Below are 23327 nucleotides of genomic sequence, written 5' to 3'. Positions count from 1 at the left end.
GAATCCAAACTCCCATACACTCAGCGTTAAGCATCCAAAAGTTACATATATTTTGATCATCTGAATTACCCAGATTTCTTCCTTCAGTAGAATCTGGGCTGGAAATCTCATGGAAAAGAGTCTTATGAGATGTTTAGTTAAATCAAAGAAAATAGTTAAATGTTACCACTTATATAGAGCAAAAGAAAAGAAATTCCATCCAATCCAAAACATTTCACATTTTCTTTAACAAAAAACATTTGCTTCCTCGTTTGTCTTTTGTGCCATAAATATGTCAGTTGTTTAAAAGATGCAAGTGCCCTTATAAGTGTATGGTGGATAAGCCAGGTTGTAAAGTATTCAGGTTCATGAACTGTGTTTATGCAGTTCATTGTCTAGTTCTCATGAATAATTGATTCTTGTCCTTCCTGCACAAATATTTCTCTCAGATACCATTCAAATGGATAGCAGGTGCTTGATCTGGTGAAAAATAAAGAGGCTGTGTTCTTTAACTTAAACTGTAATGCAAGACAACCTGAGTGGTGGTTTACAGAGTGGAGTCATGCATTTCAAATTGGATTCATTGAGGGAGAGAGACTGATTAAAAATATGCACAATTCAGATGTGTAGAAACTTCTGAGAAGTAATTGTTCTAGACCATGCTGCCACATTGTATTTTAATTATGTGTGCTGTGTGTGAATGTGCAATTGTGAATGGACTATCATTAAAACATGGCTTGGTATAACAACAGGTTAGGTTAGTTAAAAAGAAGAATATATTTGTACTTGGTAAATTTATATAACAGGATCATTATGTCTCAAGACTTAAAAAGCAGACTGTGCCTTCTCCAGAATATTGTAATGACCAGGAGGCATAGAAGAGTAATTGTATTACCCAATATGTCTGAGGCTTGGTGTCTGTTCCTTTAAATTTAGAACCTCTTAAAAACAATTATCACTTTCTTCCGCTACAGGAACAGTCAGTCTACACATGAGTCAATTCAGTTCTGAGAGCCAAAGTGTGCATGTGGGCACAGAAGTGAGAAGGGCAGAGGTAGAACAACCCATTGGGACTGATTCTGATCTCAGATCATTGTAACTCCATTGGCTTAAGTGAAGCTGCACCTCATTTTACATGGGTGTCTAATCAGAATTAGGCCCAAAGACGTATGAGCAAAGGTACAGAGATCAGGACCCGATTCTGCTCTCACAAAAGTCAATGAGAGTTTTGCCATTGACATCAATAGGAGATGGAGCAATTCCTAGGAGAGTTGCTCTTTGATGTTGTCTTACTATCTGTAACTTGTACGGTGTTGTGTGTAACAAACTGATATCAATAGGGATTCTTTGGAGAAGCTCCCTGTGGAAACAATATTGTGTGTATGTTTTATCTCCTTCCCATGCTGATCTGTAGGGTGATGAGATTCTTTGCCATTCTTTGAAATGTTGATGTTCCATTAAAAATTCCAGCATTCTGAAGGGCACAGAACACAAAAGTAGCATTGATATGCATATATTTTACATCAGTTACCCACTGCATTACTCTTTGAGAGCATGAGAAAAATACTTGCTCTGTGGGTTCTAACCCATTGCTGTCTTACATATGGTATATCTTGCTGTATTCCCCCTTCGGTATTTTTGGACTATTTTAATTTTCACATCATAGACATTACCAGACAGAGAAGCCTGGAGAATGAAGTCCTCTCTTTAATCCACAAAACAGATGCAGTCTTCCCAGATTTCTCACTTCGTGGCACATCTTTTCCTCCCTTCCCCTACTGGGGTGAAAGAATGGCTCTGTCATATAGAAGATGGTTCTGCCTTCATGTTCATTCAGTCTTTGGCTGTGCTAATGCGATTACCAACTGGCTGGATGACATTTGTGGTGTCAACAGCTTCTGACAGGGGACTGGACTTAGAGCCACTGAACGCAATATAATGAGAATAGCTTGCAGTTACTATTAAATTTATACCACTGAACTAAGGCAGGCACTCTGTCATGTTTTGGGGTGCAATCCAGACCAGTGAGAGGCTGCGTCACCACTTGTTCTATAATCCTGAGTGCCTTAAAGTGCTCTGTTGCTGTAACTTCCTGTCTGGATGCTCCCAGCCAGCCGACAAGCATGCACTGAGTGTGCGTGTATTGAGCAGCCCTGGTTCAGCAATTCTGACTCCAGCAGCCTGTTTGTTATACCACAGTCACACTTTGGTCTCCACCAGCCTTGGTTGCTATTAGCCATGTGACCGCAACACATCCCCAGTCCTGAATTTCCCCCAAACCATCTGCCCTGAAATGTCCAGCTCTCTCCTGGAACATTCAGAGGAGCAATCTGGTCCATTGATCCTTTAAAGAGATAAAAGCACAGTAGCCTGTTAATGGAGTTAATAATTACTTCAGATCAAACACAGCACTAGGCTGGTTTAGAATAGAAGTAAAACAAGTTTATTTAATCAAAAAGTGAGATTTTAAGTGAGTTCAGGTATACAGGATAAAGTCAGAAATGGTCACAAACAAAAGTGAAAAACACTTTCTAGTGACTAACACTTAACAAAGCTACAGTCTTAGTTCATGGTAAGGTTCTTACCAAACCTCCTTGGCCGGGATCTCCCACAAAATACAGAGTGCTTGTTTCCTTTATCATCTTAGTTGAAAGATAACTTGGGTGTCTTTGTCCCTCACTTTTATAGTCCAGTGAGGAAAGGTACGAGGGAGTCTGGTGAAGAAGGTCCCATGCTGGTTGCCTCCCCACCAGTGATTTCTACTATACAAATTGATCTGTCTCTGCAGCCTCTGATATGCCAATGAATGGCCACTTGACTAGGATTGTCAGTGAGTGCACCTATATGGAGGAATCAGCCTTTTCTCTGTCTGGAGAAAACCTGTTTACTTCCCCAGACTTCTCTGGTTCAAATAAATTTTAGTTCAATGTTTCCTTCACCTTTGTACAGTCTTTTGGGCATTTACCATACATCCACCTTGCAAGAATATTAGCGATCACTGTTGTTGGTTTTCCAATTATGCCTTGTACAACACCTATTAGACACAGCTTATGACTTAGTGAATCGGGGTACACTGAACTGGTCAGGCCAGCTGAAATTCACTATCCAATATCAGTAAACTCTTTGCCATCTGGAATTGGGATGCTCTGAGGATCTCACTATCCCTGTGAATAGTTTTCCCGTTCTGTTAGTCACACTAGCACTTGTGCTTTCCCCAAACCTATACCTATCCTCCAGTGCTTTGGTTTTCATCATTTATTTGTGCTTTCATTGCAGATGGGAATTCTTTAATCCTGGATATCTTTGTGCCACATTTAGTACCACACCCTCTTTCCCCTATCTCACAGTCATCCATCCTCTATATCCCCTTGCCAGTCAAACTCATCCAACTCCTAACATTTAGTTTCCTAAGCCCATGATTAATAGCTAGGATTATAGCGCCCAGTTCCAAGTAAAAGTGAGCAAGTACTGTAGCTGCAGAGCTCGCTGCCAAAAGTGTGTCATGTTTTATAGCAAGTATGGGTCTCAGCTGGGCTGGAACACCCTTTTGCATGTTACTTATTTTGGGTAAGATGTTCTGTGGTAGAATGGCTTATAATGAAAAGGTTCACCCTTTTTTTTTTTTTTTTGAACACCAAGAGGCGCTCTGAGTGAGGAGGCTCAAATGAGTGCTTTAGACCCTGAAGCTAGTAGTATCCTAAAAAGCTCTGTCTTCTATAAATATTACCCTATCCCTGAACTTCCTCCATTTTCCATGCTGGATTCCACTTCTGAATCTATTCATTTTGAGTCAGCAACACAATCCTCCCCTGGAACAGACAACATGGATACACCTTGCCAGCTAGCAGTTCATAACGTGTATATATTGAAATTTTGGCAATGGTGTCTAAAACCACAAACAGAATAAGTTGTACCTAGAGAAACTACTTTTTTCAGAGGCCTTAATAGCCAACAATTACTAAAAATATCCTTTATATAATTTCAGATATAGTATTTAGTGCACAACAAAATTCATAAATCAACTCTTCACAAAGGCTTCTCTTTCCCATGCTATTCAAAATATTCATATGGGGCAATGTACAGTTCCTAAGCACAGACAGCAATTTCTTTCTGCTCTTTATGAAGAGAATTTAGTGCTAGATGAAGATGACAGATTGGTAGTCTTCACATCTGAAATTCTCTCCTCTGCCACAGAACAAACATAAGCTCCAGTTCTGCAAACACCTGGGCACACACTTAACTTTAAGTGTATCCGTGATCCCATGGGTTTGCTCACACTGTTATAAGCTCTAAGTCCCAGCAGATTGGCACCCCATAGCACTTGTCTCTCTACACACACACTTCTCTCTCTCTCTCTCTCTCTCCTTACCCCACAGACCTCACAGTCTAACTAAATGAGACACGGGAAGCAGGGCTGTGAAGTGATTTGCCCATGGTCATGCAGCAGAGCTGGGAATGGGGACTAGGTTGTCTTGCAGGCCCCTGACCACCCTGTCCGGCGTATATCTGTTCTAAAGGGATTGACTGGGGTGAGAAGGTATTTCTTTTTCATGCCTCCAAAAACAGTGCCAAAGGAGTGGGGGCGGAGGTTGGTAACACAATAGGAAAGGTGCTGAGACTACCAAATCATGTTAAGTTGCCAAACTCTGATCACTGCCAACCTCTGCTGGATTCAAAGTGGTGATCTGGATTTGAAAGAGTGCACATGATATCAGTGCAATTTATAAAGTTTTGCTTACATTCTCTGTATGCACACACTGCATGGGCATCTACATATATTGCCCCTACTAATCAAGAAACATCATCTAGTCAGGTTCTTATACCATGCTTATCATAAGAACATAAGAATGGCCATACTGGGCCATCCAGCCCAGGATTCTGTCTACCGACAGTGGCCAATGCCAGGTACCCCAGAGGGAGTGAACCTAACAGGTAATGATCAAGTGATCTCTCTCCTGCCATCCACATCCACCCTCTGACAAAAAGAGGCTAGGGACACCATTCCTTACCCATCCTGGGTAATAGCTATTAATGGACTTAACCTCCATGAATTTATCCAGTTCTCTTTTAAACCCTGTTATAGTCCTAGCCTTCACAACCTCCTCAGGCAAGGAGTTCCACAGGTTGACTGAGCTGAGTGAAGAAGAACTTCCTTTTATTTGTTTTAAACCTGCTGACCATTAATTTCATTTAGTGGCCCTTAGTTCTTATATTATGGGAACAAGTAAATAACTTTTCCTTATTCACTTTCTCCACACCACTCATGATTTTATATACCTCTATCATATTCCACCTTAATCTCCTCTTTTCCAACTGAAAAGTCCTAGCCTCTTTAATCTCTCCTCATATGGGACCCGTTCCAAACTCCTAATCATTTTAGTTGCTCTTTTCTGAACCTTTTCTAATGCCCGTATATCTTTTTTGAGATGAGGGGATCACATCTGTACGCAGTATTCAAGATGTGGGCGTACCATGGATTTATATAAGGGCAATAAGATATTCTCCATCTTATTTTCTATCCCTTTTTTAATGATTCTTAACATCCCGTTTGCTTTTTTGACTGCCGCTGCACACTGCGTGAATGTCTTCAGAGCACTATCCACGATGACTCCAAGATCTTTCTCCTGATTCGTTGTAGCTAAATTAGCCCCCATCATATTGTATGTATAGTTGGGGTTATTTTTTCCAATGTGCATTACTTTACATTTATCCACATTAAATTTCATTTGCCATTTTGTTGCCCAATCACTTAGTTTTCTGAGATCTTTTTGAAGTTCTTCAGTCTGCTTTGATCTTAACTATCTTGAGCAGTTTAGTAGCATCTGCAAACTTTGCCACCTCACTGTTTACCCCTTTCTCCAGATCATTTTATGAATAAGTTTGAATAGGATTGGTCCCAGGACTGACACTTGGGGAACACCACTAGTTACCCCTCTCCATTCTGAAAATTTACCATTTATTCCTACCCTTTGTTCCCTCTTTTTTTTTTTTAAGCAGTTCTCAATCCATGAAAGGATCTTCCCTCTTATCCCATGACAACTTAAGCCTTTGGTGAGGGACCTTGTCAAGGGCTTTCTGGAAATCTAAGTATGCTACGTCCACTGGATCCCCCTTGTCCACATGTAGTGGATCATCACCATAGTATCTGAGCATTTTCCACTAGTGCATTAAGCAATGTGACAACACATCTGTCATGTGTTGCTTTTTCTCTCACCCTCTTCCCGGTGCAGTGGAGTGTCTTGTTCCTTAGTAGTGTTTTTTTTTAAATATAAACCTGTTGCTCTGTATGTGTTAGAGAAGGCATTTCAAAGAAATAGGCCTTGCCCTTGGAGAGGAAAGTGGAGAGGTTTGTGATGGTCCTCAGTTCTTTGTTGAGTTCATTCGTTGCACAATCTCAGACCAGCCCCTGAGGAAGTTTTGTCTCTTGCACAGGTGAGTTTTACCTTATTGTAGAGAATTCCGTTGTGCCAGAGGAGTGTAGTTGTCGACAAATCTTTGTCCTAGAGCTTTGGATGATCTTTTAGAGATCCTGGGCCCAGGCCATGTAGCACTTTGAATATAAGGATGAAAACTTCCCTAGCAGTGATCCACTGTCAGTAAAATGCGGCCTGCAAAGATGTGCTGTGTATCTTTTCAAGAGCTCTGTCTGGAAAATTTTTAATGTGTAATGCTATACAAGTAAGTCACAATAATATTAACAAATAATACAATTTTAGTAATTAATTGAGAGTAAGAATGGTATTTGGTGTGATGGGATGCTATCACTTTAAAAGCAGGGCAGGCTGGGAACCTTAGAGAGGATACACACTGTGGTGAAGGAAGCGCTGAGGAGACCCCGTTAAGCAGCACATTTTGAAAGTATGGGTTGTGTCTGAATTTTTTTCATTGATTTTTTGCTTCCTTTTCTTGCTAGTAAACTGGGATTTGGCAGAGTATTCCTCGCAGCTCTTAGGGTACGTCTACAGTACGAAATTATTTTGAAATTATTCCATTCAAATTTTCGGAAGCTATTTTATACATTCGGCCTTCTGTGTCCCCACTAAAGTGCATGAATTCGGCCTTCTGTGTCCCCACTAAAGTGCATGAATTCGGCAGATTGCGTCTGCAGTACCAAGGCTAGCATCGAATGTCGGAGCGGTGCACTGTGGGTAGCTATCCCACAGTTTCCGCAGTCCCTGCTGCCCATTCGAATTCTGGGTTAAGCTCTCAGTGCATGATGGGGCAAAAACATTCTCGCGGGTGTTTCTGGGTGTGTCATCAGAAAGCTATGGCAGACAATCGCTTCATGCCTTTTTGGCATGCAGATGCCGTACTGCTTTCAGCAGATGGTGCACTGCTGCTCTCCTGCTACTATGAATCCACCTCTCCAACTCAACTCTGCTCGGCCATCGTGAACCGAGCAGCACAGCTTTCACCGCCAACTCTGCTCTCCTGCTATTGCCACGCTTCTGAGCTTCTCTATATTGTCTGTCCTGGGCTCCTACCTCCGTGAAAGCCACGGAAGACAACCATTTTCAGCCTTTGTTCGGCTACCGTGAACCAAACAGCACAGCTTCCGCTGCCACTCTGCTCTCCTACGTTTTGCACCCTTTTTCCAGGATTACCCATGCAGGCGCCATAGCCATAGAGCCCGATCAGGTGTCCGCTGCAGTTTTGACCATTGTAAATACCTCGCGCATTATCCAGCAGTATGTGCAGTACCTGCAAAACCAGGTGAGGAAGCAACAACAGCGTGATTACTATACTGATGAGGACATGGACACAGATGGCACAGCATGTGGCGATTGGGAGATCCATGGTGCTGTTGGGCCAGGTTCATGCCGTGGAACGCCGATTCTGGGCCCGGGAAACAAGCACAGACTGGTGGGACCGCATAGTGTTGCAGGTATGGGATGATTCCCAGTGGTTGAGAAACTTTCGTATGCGTAGGGCCATTTTCATGGAACTTTATGACTTGCTGTCCCCTGCCCTGAAGTGCAACGACACCAAAATAAGAGCAGCCCTCGCAGTTGAGAGCGAGTGGCCATAGCCCTGTGGAAGCTTGCAACGCCTGACGGCTACTGGTCAGTCAGGAATCAGTTTGGAGTGGGGAAATCTGCTGTGGGGGCTGCTGTGCTGCAAGTAATCACCACAATCATTGACAAGCTGCTATCAAGGGTAGTGACTTTGGGAAATGTGAAGACCATTGTGCATGGCTTTAATGCGCTGGGGTTCCCTAACTGCAGCGGGGCGATAGATGGAACGTATGTCCCTATCTTGGCTCCAGAACACCGGGGCGGCCAGTACATAAACTGCAAGGGGTACTTTTCCATGGTGCTGCAAGCACTGGTGGATCACAAGGGACGTTTCACTGACATCAACATGGGATGGCCGGGAAAGGTGCATGATGCTCGCATCTTCAGGAACTCTGGTATGTTTGAGCAACTGCAGGAAGGAACTTACTTCCCAGACCAGAAAATTACTCTTGGGGATGTTGAAATGCCTATAGTTATCCTCGGGGACCCAGCCTACCCATTAATGCCATGGCTCATGAAGCCATACACACGCACCCTGGAAAGTAGTATGGGCTGAGCAAGTGCAGAATGGTGGTAGAATGTGCATTTGAGCATTTGAAAGCGTGCTGGCGCAGTTTACTGACTCGGTTAGATCTCAGCACAACCAATATTCCAATTGTAATTGCTCCTTGTTGTGTGCTCCACAATATCTGTGAGAGCAAGCGGGAGAAGTTTATGGCTGGGTGGGAGGCTGAAGCAACTCGCCTGGTGGCCAGTTTTGCACAGCCAGACAACAGGGTGATTAGAGCACAGCTGGGCGCCGCTACACATCAGAGAAGCTTTGAAAGCCAGTTTCATGACTGGCCAGGGTATGGTGTGAGAGTTGTGTTTGTTTCTCTTAAAGTTACCCGCCCCTATATATATAAAAGGAAATAAAGTCACAATTGTTTAAAAACCGTTCTTTATTATTTGTTGCACAAAACATTGAGTGAAATCAGAAGCTAGATGGGGGAGGGGGGGTGGGAAGGACAAGTCCAGAAACCAAATCAAAATGTAGAATATGCCAGCTTTCTGCTGCTTGTGAAATCCTCTGGGGTTGACTGTGTGGATCCCCGTAGCCTTCTCCCCCTCACCCCCCCGTGGGGTTGGGCGTCTGGGTGAGGAGGCTATGGAACTTGGGGAGGAGGGAGGGCAGTTATTCAGGGGCTGCAGCGGCATTCTGTAGTCTTGCTGCCTTTACCGCATTAGATCCACCATACAGCGGAGCATGTCAGTTTGCTCCCCCATGAGCTTGACCATAGCATCCTGCCTGCTCTCATCGCGCACGTCCCTCCTCTCTTCGTATTCATGTAACGCTTTATGTGACTCTGCATTTGATTGCCTCCATGCATTCAACTGGGCCCTATCAGTGCAGGAGGACTGCATGAGCTTGGCAAACATGTCGTCCCAAGTTCGTTTTTTCCGCCTTCTAATCTGGACCAGCCTCTGGGACGGAGTAGATAGGGGCCGCATTGAAACATTTGCACCTGCTGCAGGAGGAGAAAAAGGGAGGGTAGTATTTTAGAAGATACATTTTAGAGAACAAAGGGTACACTGTTTCTCAGTGAAACAGGCAATTCATAGTACACAGCACATGTTCTTTCTGTACAAGGTCTCATTTTGCCTCTTATACTGAAGTGCCTGCTACTTTGGTGTGAGTAAGCCATCACCATGCAGCCAGGCAACAGAAGTCAGCTTGCAGGCAGCTTGCGGCTCTCTGGGATGATCGCTTCACACAACACCCTCTTTCCCCCCCCTCACCCCCGCACCCACTGCAGGGCTCCGATGAGGCTCTGAACAGGGATGAGCCCTTTAAACTAAACACGAACAGCCCAGAGTGGCTGGGTTTCCCCCCACCGCGTGGCTTCGATCAAGCTTTCACTCACCAGAAGTGCCTTCACTAGGGTCATGGTCCGGGAGCATGCTTTGGGAGTAGAGGGAGGCTATTGGCTCCAGTGTTAAGAATAGTTCCTGGCTAGGGGGGAAAACAGATTCCCCACTTGCCGCCTGTGCATTCACCTCCTCCTCTTTGTCCTCCAAAAACTCATCCTCCTCGCTCCGTGCTACTCCCCCCTTGAAGGTGTCCCTAGACAGTGGTGAGGTAGTGGTGTCGTCACCCCCCATAATTGCATGCAACTCACGGTAGAAGCGGCATGTATGGGGCTGTGACCCAGAGTGCCCGTTCGCCTCCCTGGCTTTTTGAAATGCTTGCCTGAGCTCCTTGATTTTTGTACAACACTGTTCTGTGTCCCTGCAGTAGCTTCTTTCCGTTATGGCCCTGGACACTTTAGTGTACGTATCTGCGTTCCTTTTTTTGGAAAGTAGTTCTGCCATAACAGATTCATCTCCCCAACATGCAATGAGATCCAGTACCTCCTGTTTGGACCATGGACCTTGTCTGCAAATCCGGGACTGTGTGGTTGCCTGTGATGGTGGACTGTGCTGATTGTAAAGTGCATTGAAATCTTCAGCTGAAAAGTGCTACATAGGAAATAGCTATTCTTATAAGTAGCCCATTTTTGTACAAAATTTAGAAATGTGTAAAAATATAAAGCTAACTCAGGAGACCCCCCCCCATATCTGTAATTATGAACACAAACTAGCACCTAAGTTCCCCAAAACTCATTTTCAAATACCACCCTGATTTTCTATAGCTAACTAAAGAACTAAAACACTTTCATGGAACTATAGGGCTGGAACAGATTTCAAGAGGTCATCTAGCCCTCTGAGCTGAGACAGGACAAAGTTATACCTAGACCATCCCTGACAGGTGTTTGTCTAACCTATTCTTAAAAACTTACGACAGGGATTCCACAACCTCCCTTGAAAGCCTACTCCGAAACTTAACTACCCTTATGGTTAGAAAGTTTTTCTTCATATTCAACTTAATCTCCCTTGCTGCAGATTAAGCCCATTACTTGTCATACTACCTTCAGTGGACATGGAGAACCGTTGTTCACCCATCCTCTTTATAAAAGCCTTTTACAGACTTGAAGGTTGTTATCTGGTCTTCCCTTCAGTCTTCTTTTCTGAAGACGAAATGCGCCCCCCCCCCTTTTTTAACATTTCTATATAGGTCAGGTTTCTAAACCTTTTATCATAATTGTTGCTCTATCCTCTGGCCTCTGTCTCCAGTTTGTTTACATATTTCCTTAAGTGTTGTGCCCAGAGCAGGACATAATACTACATCTGAGACCTCACCAGTGCCACACAAAGTGCGGCAATTACCTCCTGTGTCTTCTATACCACACCACACACTTGTTGATGCACACTAGAATATTAGCTTTTTTTGCAACTGTCACATTGCTGACTCGTATTCAGTTCGTGATCCACTAAACCCCCCAGATCCTTTTCAGCTGTACTACCACCAAGCTACTTATTCACCATTTTGTAGTTGTGCATTTGATTCTTTCCTCCCTAAGTGAAGACCTACTTGACGCTATTGAATTTCGTGTGTTGATTTCAGACCAGTTCTCCAATTTTGTCAGGATCATTTTGAATTCCAGTCCTATCCTGCAAACTGCTTGCACATTTTTTTCATATAAGCTTCACAAAAGCCTTGAAGTAGGTAATTATTGTTAGTCCTGTTTTGTGGATGAGAAATCTGAGGCACAGAGAAGTCTTCCCAAGTTAGAGAAGGAACCTAGGCTTTCTGAGTGTTAGACTGGTGTTTCTACCACAACACCAGCTCTCATGAGTGAGAGCTGATATGAGCAGCTAAATACTGGATGTCTTAATTTAGGGCCCCAATTTTGAAAATCCAAACTACATTTCAGAGTTTATTCTTCCCTAATAACGTTTTTGTCTGAATAAGGAAAATCCGTATGGGTAAGGTGCATTAGAGGTGAAGATGTTCAAAGGTACAAAGGACAGTTAGAGACCCAAGTCTCATTGAAAGTCAATAGGCAATAACTGCCCTTTGTGCCTTGTAAAATCTCTCTCATACTCGCACACGTAGGCCACATATTCACAAACTTGCATGCCACGATGTTCATGTTTTAAGGACCTCAGTTGTGCATGCATACACTGTGATTGCACAGGTAGCTGCAGAAACTGTGCATTCAAATGACCCATTAGATGCGTCATTGATCACTTACATATTCTAAATCTATTTACCCAATTGTGTAGCAATAAGTCCACAAAACACATGCTATCTTATGGACACAGTAGACAAAATATCAGAGTCAAATAAAAATATTGCAGGACACTGAAGCTACTAAGATCAGAATTTTGTTCTGTTCATTTCTTAATTAGACTTTGAAATATGAGTAGACAGTAGTACTGTAGTTGCAGTGTTCTCTAAATTATACCTAAACCATGTGTAAGGATGAGCTACTGGGCCACAGCATATTAGTGTACTGTCACTTGATTATTCACATTTCCACTTGCTCACCAGCCAAAGAAAGAGAAGCAGTGAGTCTGAAACCTCAGCTGGCTTGACTTAAAAAGCTCTATCAATAATAATAATCGAAACCACATGAAATATCTATGTAGAGCATAATTTAATTTTTAACAGTGGTGTTCAGAAGTGCTGAACTCTCATATGTGGGTTTGGAGCCTCAATATATCACCAAATCATGCAGTAGAGAGGATGATTTTTAATACCAGAACGAGTCCTTGGTGTTACTATACATAGTACTTGAGCTAAGCAAATAATTTGCATCAATTAACTATCTGTATGAAGTTAGACTTTGGTTTTGTTTGTGGAAAGTCCATGTGAAGATGATTCTTTCCTCCAATGTGGGACTAAGCCCAGTGAAATCAATGGAAAGATTCCCATTAAGCTGTGGATCAGGCCCTATTAGAAATTACTTCACGGGCTTCTTGTGATTTGCTTTTTAAATTTTGCAAACAGATTCCAAGCATTTGATAGCGAGGTCTGTAAACAGGATTAGGGTATTTTAGAAAATTATGAGCCTTTCTCTTTCTGGGCAATGTTGTCGTTCTGTACAAATTAGCCTACTGTCAGAGTTGTCATCTGGGCACAGACTGACTTAATTTTTCTTTATCCTGTTCACACAAAGTAATTACATTTGTTTGCACAGTTCTAGCTGCAAAAGGGTGTGGTCTGACCTGTGTGTTCTCTGGCTCAATAAATCACCACTATGCCAGGAACCAATCCCCATTGTGTGGGAAGGTAAGCAATGTCTCATTCTGTATGAAACATCCATAAATACTGAAGTGCAGGAGCTTAAATGCACATCCCTTCATGTTTCTTCCTATAGATGTGTGTTAAAGATGGGATGTTGCCTTTCATTAATCGGATAATGAATATATTATATACACTGAAATAATGAATAAATAAAATAAATTGACTAACAGGCCACTCCCACTGGGTTATTTTATGTTATGGCACAGTTGTTAAGCACTTGGGAAAACCTATTAATACCAAGCAAGAGAATAATATCATTTTGTGCTGTAATTCTACTTGTCACACTTTTTTTTTTATTTCACATCTCTCTCTCTCATCTTTCTTTCTAATTGGACACACAAATATTAAGCTGTAACTACCTATACAAAAAAAGATGAGAGAAAAGTCTGAACAGGTCAGCATGTGCACAAAAAGTTCTACAGTGTGAAAGTCCAAAATCAACTAAATACAGAGGGATGTGTGTGGAGGGGAGGGGGTGTGTGTACACATATATAAAAATAATTGGGAAAATGGGTTAATAAAAAGAGCTGACTTTGACAACTTGCCTATTTTAATACACAAAGCATTTAATAGACCAATGCACTGAACATCTGTATTGGATAGGTTCTGGGTAGGAAACAGCAGCAGCCATAAAATACTCAGCCACATCCTATATATAACAATGAAGGTTTGAAAACAAGGACACTAGGTTATATATTAGGCGTTTTTCCTTTAGTGAGCACTTGTTCAACAACAAAAAGCAGGCAGACAAGACAGTGATGTAATGTCTCTTTGAACAGATATCACCTTCCATCAGTGTCAGTAATTCATTTCCCCAAAGGTGGGGTGCACTGATGCTTAAACTTGCAATTTTTTTTAAAAGACTTGCCCCCCAAATTTCTGATGCTGATACAAATCTGCCGGACTAAAGCATATTGTAAAACACAACTCCCAACTCCACCTGGAGTTCAGTCCCACAGTAGGTGCTTGCTAGATGAAGAATCTATACCTCTTGTCTTCTGAACATGACATACAGGTGAGCAGGCACCGCTAATTATGCAATGTTGACAGACAGATGGAAATAGGGTGGAGGTACTCTGATCTTTCCTGCTTGCTGCCTAAACTGAGCTCATACCCACACAGTGTACATGGTATAATTAAAGCACATGGATGTCTGTCTTTCTCACAGCCCATTCCTGGCAATGACTCTTCATTTTCTTTATCAATGACCTGATGTTCAAAGGGGCAGAACATCTATTAATTTTCATGGGAGCTGCTGGGTATTCAGCATTTTTGAAAACAAGACCACAAGTATTGTGATTTTACGTATGGTGAGAGTGGGGTGGTATATGAGGTCAGGTGTAGCTCGGTATAGCTGTCCCTGGGTATGGTGTCAAGTATCAGAGGGGTAGCCGTGTTAGTCTGGATCTGTAAAAGCGGCAAAGAGTCCTGTGGCACCTTATAGACTAACAGACGTATTGGAGCATGAGCTTTTGTGGGTGAATACTCACTTCGTCGGACACATGTGCATCCAACGAAGTGGGTATTCACCCACAAATGCTTATGCTCCACTGTTAGTCTATAAGGTGCCACAGGACTCTTTGCCTGGGTATGGTGATTTCCTTAAGATAGAGGACCTCTCTATATCACATCCCAGATGTGGTTGCTGCTGATGTAGTCAATATTTGTCTCCAATCGCCGCACAGAGCTACTGTACCTAGTATCATAGTATATCTCTATACTTAGAATAGGATATAATTATGGTGGCTTAGCTACATGATAAATACTGGGGTTTTTTTCTGGCAATCATTATGTCTTGGCCTGGATTCCTGGATATATAAGTTATCATAGTACAATAGAAACACAATAACAACTTTACTGTTGAGTGCTAAGCAGTTCAAGAGTTCATAAAACTATATAGCAGGAAAATTTCAAAGAACTGAATGACATTTCAAGCTGCTTGACTTTCATTGACTCAAACCCAAGTCAGGCAACTAAAACCCTGCACAGCGCTATGGAATTTTACCCCCAGTGTCTAACTCTATAGTACTATAGCACATGTTGTTTATGTGAATGAAGGGTCTTCTAAATTATTTTGGACCTGTATTTATTGTGTCTAGTGCTTTAGACTGTATGAATCTTTCCATATTATCTACACTATCATGAATTCCTAAAGTACAGCTGAGGGCACACCCCTGACTAGTTATTGTTCTGAAACAAAGTGCACAGTATATCGATTGGAGAGGTTTCCCCAGGATGAAACCTCAGTTGGATAAATTCGCCTGTTAGAAAGGGTGCTAGTCTTTCGCACACTCCTGCTTCTATCCAGAATTCCAATGGTCCAGTGAAAAGAGTATTAACAAGTGAACCGTGAAACCAGGCACTTACTGCATTGGTGTCAAAACACTTCTTCAAGCCTAAATGATCACAGGCAGCAAGTTAGCCACTTTCCAGAGCACATTTTCCAAAAAAGGAATCTGCAAATGGCTCATTTTATCCCTTGAAATTACATTCACTTCTGTAATAACCTGGTCTGAGCTCATATTTTGCCCTTTTAAGATAAGTCGTCTTCCCAACCAATTTTTTTCTCCTTAACAAGAAACAGGATATATTCCACTTTGCCTACTTGTTGTCATTTGAAATCTTAGAGACTCATGGAATGAGACACCTGTTTATGGAAACAAACTTTCAAATATATTTACTTTTGTTTTCTTTGGAGTTAAAATAATATTTTTATCAAGTGCTTCTACTGTGTTATGTTTTGTGTGGTTCCCAAGTATGAAATTGGTAAATTTGCATATTTTCAGAGGGGGATGGGGGAATCTTTGTTCCTCCATAGAAAAAAGTATCGAACTTTGTAAATACAAACACTGAATAAAACAAGGAATTTGTATCCTAGCCAGATAAAATAGGAACACTTGATAAATTCTCATTATGTCCTTGTACTTCTCGAATCAAATACTTCAACTATTCTTGGCTTCTGTTTGTGTAATTTTACTCCTTCAATAACGTGCATTGTACTATTTTTTAAAAAGGCCTTTCTTGTCCTTTACCCATTATTAATATCAATATTATTAAATCCACTATACAGTCACTACAATTATCTTAGAATGAATTGCATTATTTCAGATGCATTGTACATCTCATGGGACACTTATGGTATGTCTACGCTGCAGTGTCAGCCCAGGGTTGGAACTCCAGCTCAGGTATAACCCATCCTTCCATTGACTCATAAATCATGGTAATGCAGGGTCAGGGGTAGCAGAGCCTTCCCAAAAGGGGGTGGGGGCAGAGGCCTACACCCCTTTCTGTGGCCCCACCCCTCCTCTTCTTCCTGAGGCCCCTGCCAAGCCAGAGTGGGGCCAGGGTGCCCGGGCCCATCCACCTGCCCAGGGTGGGGGACCCGAAAGCAGCCCTGGGCCCCCCACCCCAGGTGGGTGGAGGGTCTGCAGCTTCCCACAGCTGCTTGTGCCCTTCTTACCCTGACCCAGCTCCAACCAGGGGGAGGAGGCAGATGTGGGGCCTGTGGCAAAAAGTGGATGGGCCAGGTCCATCCACTTTCAAAAAGTGCAAGCATCATGTCCTCCTCTCCTTCCCCCCGTTCTGGCACCCCTTCCAAGGGCTCAGATCCAGGGTCCCAGTACTCCATAGGGGTGGAGGATCCAAGCCCTAGCCAAACAGGGACCCAGTGTTCAAGCCTTATTGCTTTTCAGTGTAGATGCAGCTCCTCTGGACTCATGCTCTGCAAGTCTGCCAAAAATGTCCCACAAGCACGTGGGCTGACGTTCTTTGTCCTCTGGACAGTCAAATTTTCCCACACTGCACCATGAACAAAGGGCTGGAGTGGCCACATTTTGGGAGAGCACTAAGAAGACTGGGTTATGGGTGCCTGGACTCAGGCCTACATAATGTAGTGTAGACCTGGAGCCCTAGGTTGGGACCCAGGGTTCAACAATTCCTAACCTAATGAGTGTAGATGCTCAAGCTAACTTGAGTTCTACTAACCCTGAATGTCAGGTTTCAGAGGAACAGCCGTGTTAGTCTGTATTCGCAAAAAGAAAAGGAGTACTTGTGGCACCTTAGAGACTAACCAATTTATTTGAGCATGAGCTTTCGTGAGCTACAGCTCACTTCATCAGATGTATACCGTGGAAACTGCAGCAGACTTTATATACACACAGAGAATATATTAATATTCTTTCATATTCTCTGTGTGTATATAAAGTCTGCTGCAGTTTCCACGGTAAACATCTGATGAAGTGAGCTGTAGCTCACGAAAGCTCATGCTCAAATAAATTGGTTAGTCTCTAAGGTGCCACAAGTACTCCTTTTCTTTTAACCCTGAATGTACACTGCAGTGTGGACATACCCTTAATATTTGACATGATCTTTGGGAGAAGACCAAACAGCTCTCATAGTGTACTACAAGCAAAGACTTATTCTCCACTACTCCTTAAGGGAAAAAAGGATTTTTAGGACATTTAGGATTCACTCAACCTAATGGGAAAACATGTATCTTGCAGTGGCATCAATAATATCTCACTGTCGGCCTTAGTATACAGAAATGGAGGTAAGTACTGAAGGTGGTATTGAATCCTAGTTGAATGACTGTGTCTGTATCCTATTAAATGTATCTTTTCAAAGGGGAATATTTCATTCATGTAAATGTTGCGTTCTTCATCACAGAGAAGCAGCCTAGCAAAGGGATTTTACATTTTTGCCCAGATCCTCTGTTGGTGTAAAAGGGTGTAAATCCATTGACTTCAGTAGACTGACTGTATCTAGCAAAACTTGTGAAGTTTTGGTTAAATCTACAATGATCTGTACTGCACAACTCGTGTCCCCCCTCTCTGACCAGGTCTACTTCCATTTCTGTCCTTCCCTCTGCTCCACCAATGATACAAGCCTTGAGACTGCATTTGTTGCTTTTACCTGCAATTATCACTGGGTTGTCTTCCATGCTGCACTCTGTATGTGAGTGTGTCCTTCACTTGCCTCATTCTTATCCTTACTAGAGCCTCACTTCTGCCAGGAAGCTTAAGAAAATTCACCTTCCATCTGTCTACCTGCCTTACTGAATAACTGTTTGATCACATTATTCTCACTCTCCCATGAGCATCGCTTGTTGTATCAAGTAGAATGGTAGATTGTCACATTTTGGGGGCAAGAACTGGTGGTGAGATCCTGGCCTCAGTGAAATCAATGGGAGTTTTGCCATTGACTTGAGTGGCATCAGGATTTCATCTTGTGGCTTCACGTGCTGCTGTGAAGTGCCTAGCACAGTCCTCGGCAATTGAAATCAATGAATGATGAAGATATTGAACAATAACTTGTGGTGAGTTTCACGTTCGCCTGAGCCAGTGGATGGCCTCTGCAGTTCTTTATGGCTTTGGTTGTTCTGGGGATTTGCTTTTACGATTTTTTTTGGATCAAAAGCTATACAGGTGAGCAGGCACTGCTGATTACACAATGTTGACAGACTGATGAAAATAGAAATTGTTTGGATCAAAAGCTTCACGTGAACTCCTATGAATACAACTGCTGAGCTTCAGCCATGACCATCATAACCCATCACTTCCCTTTATATTATTGGCTGAATGTTCAGGACGAGCTTAATACATCTGATTTAGTAGCGCATCAGTTCAGCAAATTACTTAAACATGTGCCTAATTTTAAGCATGTGAAGTCAGCGTGGGCTATTGAGATACTTAAAGTTAGGAATATGATTATAAACCTTGATGGATCATGGCCCAAGGGCCACATTTTCTCCACTGTAGTAGCAACAACAATATTTTGCACAAAGGGAAACACAAGCACATCCGTCCAAGCAGCAAGAAAATCAGCACCAATCAGTAACACCCTTGTAAGGAAAAAAAAAAAACATTAACTGTGTTTGAAATCCAGGTCTCCCCTCCCTCCATTCACAAAATGATATAGAACAGCTGGCCATGAAACCTGGCTGCATATTTGTTAAATGGGAACAGATTAGTAAATCAAATTTGTTGACCAATTTTCAAGTATGTGGCCTTGAGATATTTTAAAAAAAAGTTTACATGGAAGAGGAGGGGGAAAATGTCCTGAACATTTCGTGCTGGTGGGTAAAAATACTTTTTTTTAAATTCTAATCTCTAACTTCCCTATGAGTACCCTGCTAAAACCTCAGGGAATTTTATATAGTGCATGTTGTCAGTATTTTAATCATCCCCAGCTGTCAAAACTCTTGTAACCCGCCTCTTCTATTTAAAATGTGTCTTCTAGGCATAAAATAATTAAAGGTGCAGGACCATAAGGTAGGCTCAGAGCCACTGCAATGTGACAAAACCCCACATATGAAAGGCATTATTTCAGGAAGTTTTAAATATAAATTTTGTTTTGTCAGAAGGCTGCAGGGCACACATTTTCTATACTGTCAAGCTTGATAGTAATAATATTTATATTTCAAATAAAAAGATTAAATTGCAGTCTTATGTGTTTCTGGTTTTCACATAGTTTTTATCCATGTATCACAGTGTTCCATATCAGTGTGTCATCGAAACTTTTTTTTTTTGCTGACACCAGTTTTGCTTTATTGTAATATTAAGTCTTGTTCTGCCAGTCCCTGAATTGAAATAATGAGGGCAGACAGTAGAGCGGTTGGTGTTAGTTATTTTACAAATACTTTGTTTGACATGTACCTTTAAGCTCCCCCCTAACAAAACAAAACAAACCATTCAAACAACTAATTTTAAAGAAATATGTTTGGCTGATAAGTTTATATTTTTAATTAAAACATTTTTATTTCTACAGTTTTAGCCCCTCAGCCACCCTGCAAGTGCTTATCCAAGTACTTAGCTGTAAGCATCTGAGTTTCCCCATGGGGATTAAAGTTAAGCACAAGCATAAGTATTTGAAAGATGGGAAGGCCAGAGTGGTTTACAATTATTTTGATCTCCTGTGGGATTTTTATTTAATTTTAAAAAGCAGTAAGCCATATTGCACAGAATAAAAGTCTTGGTTGTTTTGAGCTTCTGTAATATCTGCTTGGCAAGCCCCTTTGTGTGCCAATGCTTATTAGCTGCTGTTTGTGAACTTTCTGGTAACGCTCAACTATTCGGTGTTCAGAGCTTTGCAGTCCCATGAGTTTGAGTCCTAGGGTTTGTTTTATGTCATCTATGCAGCATTGCACTAGACAGAACAATGGGGAGAAATGTGAAAAGGTTCTGACTCACTCTGGTATTTGAACTGCCAATTGGATTCACTTACTCTGACAGCTGGGATTGGGTTTGCTCCTTTTGGAATGAAATGTGAGTGTGTGTGAGCTCAAAACTGGAAATACCTCACTGAGAAAATCCTCTCTAGTTCTACCCTTTGGATTTGTTTCTTTGCTTTTTTTTTACTGTGCCCACAGTTGGTTATTCCCATCTGAATCACCAGAAGGTAGGAATTTATTGGTCCCCTCGTCCCATGAAGCACTCTGTGTGAGAGCAACTGAAAGTTTTGATTCTCCTCTCTCCTATGCTGATTTCACACCAGTATAACTTTAGTTGAGCTGCTTTACTTCTGGATTGGGGGCAACAGCAATGCTTATAATATGTGGGATGCGAGGATGAAAAGGCAAAGTTGCTAAAACAATTTTTGAGGGACAGGCTGTAAATAGTTCATCTCCATTAATCCTCTCAGGAATATTTGGCTTCTCTTGTATTGCATAACAGTAGAAGTCGCTTATGTTTATTTACTTCTATGAGTTTTATTAGAGTAACAAAATTAGTCTTGCAGCACTAAATGCCGTGAGCCACTGTGTGGCTTATCTGATCATGTGCTTCTCACAGCAATCCGTGCAGATAGTCACTTCTCCCTACAGTTTGAACACTCCCATTTTTTTGTGCCGTGATATCAACTTTCTTGAGAGCTGTGTTATGAAATATTTACTAGCAGTGAAAATTCACGGGTTGGTGGATTTATGATCAAGTAAAGGCACTTTTTATTCTTTGCTCAATGTTTTGCAAACAGAGAAGAGTTTCTGTGGGTGGAAACCTGACGTTCTCCTCCCCATCCTAAAATACTATGAAACTGGCCAACTCCATTGTCATAACAGTGCAAGATGATACATGGATGATGATGATGATGATACATGGATGATGCAAGACAGGCAGCTGTCAGTTTAATGCCCAGGCAAGTACACCCTTGCCTGTTCCATGCATGATCTGTGCATGTTTGCATCAGATACTCATGATCTTTGTACTTTTGGCCAACCAGCTGAACTAATTGAAATACACACTGCAGTGAGAGATCTTTAACTGTTGTTAAAAGTAAAGCTTAAATACAGAGAAAGAAACCAAGGACAAAGAGAAGAGAGAAAATAGGCATTATTACTGGTTCCTCTATTCGAAATATCACCTTGTTCGTAATTCCTCACCATATTTTTTCAGTTTGAACTAATGGATGTACAAATCAATCTATTGCAGCACACGCATTTCAAATGAGCCAGGCCTATTTCATGGGAAACATCTGGCCTCATTATACCAGGTAACACCTGCGTGAAATTACATCTGTGCTGAAGTCTTTTAACAGAATTTGGTAATTAAACTGAGGCAATCTAATCAAAGAAAGGCGTGAAGAAGGTGACACATGAAGTTTCATTCCCTGCCATGCAAATAAACTGCAGTAGTGTATCAGTTCTTTCAAGAAATAGTTAATATCAATAGCATTGAATGTTTGTGGTTGGATAGATTTCATGCTAAAAACAAGCATTAATAGTATATCCATAATATGCATTCTGAACCAAGTGTCTAGGGTACTGTTTGGATTTACTACACTTAATAGCATATTATTTGGAGAGTGTTCTGTGCTGTTCTGACTATGCTTTACAAGGATATACTGTGGCTCAATTTCCTTTCAATATATAACTGGGCTCTTTTCAAATTTTACACTCATTGTAAAGCCTGGAATAGTTGGCTGCTCCACCATTCAATCATTACCATACCAAATGGGTTCTGAATTGTCGGTGCCAGCCTTGAACGGCATATAGTTGAGAAGCTTGCTCAGTGTAAGACCCATGTTAGAGCATGGGTACATGAAGAGAGCTGGGGATTTTGGTGCATGCTCTGTCCCTGTGAACTGGATCTTAGCTCAAACTTGGATGAACTGGGTGAAATTAATTGAGTTTATGGCTTGATTTTCAGCTGCCTGCGGTGATCACAAAAGAGCGAGATGCAGCCTCCAAATCCCAGGGCTGATTCTACATTAGCCTCTGACCTGGGCTACTTTACAGTGCACCATCCGACTGTGGCCCCTGGAGGGCAATGCATCAGCTGAGAATAACCAGAGTGCTAAGTGCTCTAGGAGCACCTGGACGTGCCACCCCTCTGGCAGAATGTGCTGCACTGATCATCTTAATTCCAGGACTGATGTATACAAAGTTTGTACTAAAATGCTATAAATAAAGTGAAAACTGCACCAATAGGCAATTCAGTGATTTAAATGCTCATGTCAAAGTATCCCCAAGATTTTCAGTAAAATTTTTTAAACTTTGAGTTGAAAAAGTCTTTGACTAAATAACTGATGTTTGCTGGCCCCTAGGGTGGTCCTAATACAGAGAACACTCACATTTCATTACCTAAAGTAGCCATAGGATTTCAATGTTTTTCTACATAAAAACCACCTGAAAAAATATTAATCTGCTATTCAAAATTACTGAAATTCCAAACAAAGGAGGCTTGGATATGAAATTTTCATGAAATAATAACCATAGCGAGTGCTTCTCATCAGTAGGTCTCAAAATGCTTTGCGAAAGAGGTCATAGATGCGGAAACCAAGGCACAGAGAAACAATGTGACTTGCTCAAGGTCACCCAGCGATCCAGTGGAAGAGCCAGGAATAGAACCCATGTCTCTTGATATCCGGTCAATATGTACACTAGGCAACACCACTCTCCCTCCACTACCCACCAATTTTCTAACTATAGTGAAAAGAAGAAAAATACCAATGAACTGACCAAAAGCAAATTACTTCCTTGTTCAAACTATAGATATAAATCTGGAAACTCAGTGTTACTTTTTGGTGATTGTGCTCTGTTAAAATATTTATATTAATCTAATGAACACTATAGGGTTGTGTGAAATAGGTACATTTTTTAATAGTGTACATCTACACAACACAATATTGAGATGACTTTTTAATGAGATTGTAAATATTAGAAGTTGTAA

At 41.7% G+C, this 23327-nt stretch overlaps 1 long non-coding RNA gene across 1 annotated transcript in view; it reads right to left on the bottom strand.

Annotated features, from left to right (window-relative positions):
* Nucleotides 1–8917: 8917 nt before the first annotated feature.
* Nucleotides 8918–23327, bottom strand: part of LOC142068672 (uncharacterized) — a 39906-nt gene continuing 25496 nt past the window's right edge. Inside the window, exon 2 of the long non-coding RNA XR_012664593.1 lies at nt 8918–9502. This is a non-coding gene — a long non-coding RNA (uncharacterized LOC142068672). The remainder of the gene's footprint in view (nt 9503–23327) is intronic.

This window comes from Caretta caretta, chromosome 12 (assembly GCF_965140235.1).
Source record: "Caretta caretta isolate rCarCar2 chromosome 12, rCarCar1.hap1, whole genome shotgun sequence".
Classification (NCBI taxonomy): Eukaryota; Metazoa; Chordata; order Testudines; family Cheloniidae; genus Caretta; species Caretta caretta.
Note: the sequence above shows the minus strand (reverse complement) of the source record. Positions and strands in the feature narration are given on the sequence as shown.